Consider the following 3619-nt stretch of genomic DNA (forward strand, 5'->3'; position numbering starts at 1 on the left):
TATATGAGTTCCACAATGGCACCTCCCGCTTCCAAAAGGAGTATTTCTGGGGGCAGGGGGAGGATCTTCCAGTGACAGAGGTCAGGGGCTAGCGGGTAGGACTTCTGTCCTGAAGATGGCAATCGAGGGGTAGGGCATCTGTCGAGGGGCAGGGCTACTTTTGCAGCCCTTGCCAGCTCACCAGAAGTCATTAAGTGGCTCTTCAGCCAAACTAACTGCCCATCCCTGACGCATACGTCTCCTGAGCTGTGTAGCCCCTATCATGTGACAGGTGTCATCTGCTTAGGTTTCATTTTTAGTTCCCAGCCTTAACGTCACAGCAAGCAGCACAGAAGAATAATGAAAGATGTCAAATCATGCTGCGGGTCAAGGAAACATTGATCAATTGTGCCAGAAAACACCATGAGAAGGTCCCACATTTCAAGTATACTAACAAAAAAGAAAGTAAAAGATTTTCCACAACAAGTTTTTGAAGATGGCAGAAAACTGTTTTGCTAAATGTGCAATGTTGTTCTGGATTGTCAGAGGAAATTGACAATTGCAAACCACCACCAAATCACAGGAACGTTTAAGAGAAAAGCTGAAGTACAGGGAGAAACACAAAAAGTGCAGCATACACTTTCAGTGTGTTTCAACCAAACCACAGTAATACAATGTGAGCACTTGGATATTGTTCATGGCTGCATCTTAACATGCTGCTGTAAATATATCTTTATCTAAAATGGACCATCCTTTCATATGCCAGTCTCTAAACACTTGAGTCAAGAATGGTGGTGCAATTCCAGGAGGTTACCAGCTTCTGGATAGGTATCTTACAGATGTCTACAATATTGAGAGAAATTAACTTAATGACAAAGTGAAAGATAACTGTCAGTTATATTCAGTGAAATGCCTGATGATGAAGGCCATTATGTACTGACCATTTTACTCGTGCCATTGGTGAAAGATGCTACAGGTAGAGTCATGCAGAAAACAAATCACAGCACTGTGTCTTAAGCAGTTATTCAGACTGCATAGTTATGAAATTGCTTACAAAGATGTGGTTCTCTTTGACATGGATAATGCGGCATACATGAACAAAGCTTACCCAACTGTACTGTTTGGGCTGTTTCCCAATATCCACATAATGTGCCTTGCTCACATAATCAATCTTGTGGGGGAAAGTTTTGGTAAGCCATCCAAGGATGTCAATGCAATGGTAAGAGCTTTCTCACAAATGTTCTATATGGCAGGTAGCAGAAAGATGAGGTATTTAAATTACAAAGTTCCCACTACGACAATGGCACCAAGCCCAGTGCCAACTAGATGGAACAGCTGGTTTTCTGCTATACAGTACCATGCAAAGCACTTTCAACATTATCATGGCTTTGCAGAAGAAGAAATGGCCATGTGTGGCAACTTGCCACCACATTCATTGCAGGAACTTGAGAAAATGCTGTCAGATGAAGCCCAATGTTTGATGCTGAAAGCTGCCTTGCATTTCATCAATGAGGTGTACAAGCCAATCATTGACCTAATGAGTACATTTGAAAGCCAGTGACCCTGCACTCTCTTTGCTTTTGAGAAGATGGAGGAACCTCTGTGTTTTCTTGAGAGACATGCTCAATTTTTAGAGGAAAGCACCCAAAAGTTTCTCAGGGCTGAAAATGTCAACATTGTAACAACTGAGGGAAGCAGCAAGTTGATGCACCTGTTCCCTTCAGCTGTTGACAATTCAGCTGAAAAGCTGAAAAAGTACATCAGTGATACTGACAGCCTGCAAATAAACTGCTGAAATGGGTTAGGATTTTCAAACCCAGAAGAATTCCTGTAATGTCTCATATCAAGGAGGGCTATGCTTCAATTCCTGGCTTCAGTGATGTTTCAGCACAGGAGTTTGCTTTGTATACTGGGAAGGTGGCACCCAACATGATCCAGGGTGCTCTGCAGTCGGGGGAAACTGATATTGCCGTGTTTTGGTCATCTACGGCCCATCTTCTATGATTGAAAAAAATAGCTTTTAGATGAATAAATGCTGTAACAAACCCAGCTGATGTAGAGCTCAGCAACTTATTGTCCTTTCCAGCCACAGGCATTCTCTTTCAGAAGACAAACTGAAAGAGCAGGTCTTCCTTTATTTCAACCTTGGAACTTAGAAAGACTTCAGGTTAGCAAATACATTTTTGTTTCATTATTATTGATGCTTTATTTAATTCTTATTATTGCTGTTATTTATTGGACATATTTTGTTGGTATTTTGACAAGTACTGTACCGTGTGAAGAACCCAGTATAACTGCAGTAAGTTTGTTGCATGGCACAGAAGGACTCTTAGCATTTAATTTGATTTTGTTTTGAACTTTGACTTTGAAAAGAAATGAGTATCTAATTTACTGAAAAAGGGGGAAAAAAGAGTAATTTTGCTGAATATTAGACAGTCTAATCTCGGTATAACAAGTCCTTATCATTTCATTTAATTTAAAAAACCATACCTACTGGGTCACTTTTATTTTTTGTTCACAGAATGGTACTAAAGATTCTCTGATAAGAAGTGTTATATAGTTGTAAAAATACAAAGTCCCTGAATAGATTTCTAAAGGTTTAAATAGTATTATATTTAGTTTACTTTGTAACAGTAATTACTTTTACAATAATTTAGTTTTTCTGCATATAATTTTGAATTTTTATGTGCATGATTCCCTGGGGTGTACCTTAACTGGGTGATCAAATTCCTCTAGCATGAAAGCCTCGTTGCCAAGCCTCTAGCCCTTTAAAACAGGGAGAACATAGTCACTTGCTTCTTGCTCTGGCCCTCAGCCTCTACAGCAGCCTTGCTCTTCAGGGCTATAGACAGACATTACACATAACCCAGTCTAAGTGATCAGAAGAAACTGGTTAACGACTCTCTTTCCTCTTTCATGGGCTGGATGTTCTATTAACCAAGGTATCCTTTTTTCTGCAATTCTGCTGTCTGTTAGTTGCTTCTAGTAACACAGGCAGTGGTGACACATCGGAGATGCATGTGCACCCCCGGAGACTTCCGGTGCACCCCGATGGGCTCTGGTATCATTTTAAATCCGCAGCCTGTGTCCCTGCAGCTGGGAAGCGGCAGCTCTTGCAGCCTTCCAGCCACCGAGGCGCGCAGTGCATCCTGCGCTGGGAGGCTGCAGCTGCTGACATGGGCGCTGCTGGGGACTGAAAGTCTCACCAGTCGCAGCACTTGGAGCTTGCTCTTTGATGGTACAGGGGGGACCCAAGATGGCAATCCCAGCAATAAGGTGTGACACAATCTGATTCTGGATCCCACACATAGCACAGGCGTAGCTACACACGTGCAAGCAGGCCAGGCGGCTGCAACACGTGGGGCAGGAGGTGTCCCCGCCCCATGCTCAGTGCTGCTGCGTGGAGCCTTGAAGCGCCAGGCCCCCTCATGCCGCAGTAGGAGCGCTGCCCCTTTAAGAGCCTGTTGTCTGTGACAAGTCCGTTCGGTTCCACCCCCCAGTCGCTCGGCTGAAGTGGGGGCGGTCGCACCCTGAAGCGCTTCCGGGCTGGGGCTGCGCAGGCGCAGCGAGGAGGAACGTGGCCGCGTCGGGACGGTTCCACCAGTTCCCCGCGTTTCCTCCCCTCCCCCCCCCCCCCCCC

Source organism: Gavialis gangeticus, unplaced genomic scaffold, assembly GCF_001723915.1.
Source record: "Gavialis gangeticus isolate Ggan-Ray unplaced genomic scaffold, GavGan_comp1, whole genome shotgun sequence".
Taxonomy (NCBI): domain Eukaryota; kingdom Metazoa; phylum Chordata; order Crocodylia; family Gavialidae; genus Gavialis; species Gavialis gangeticus.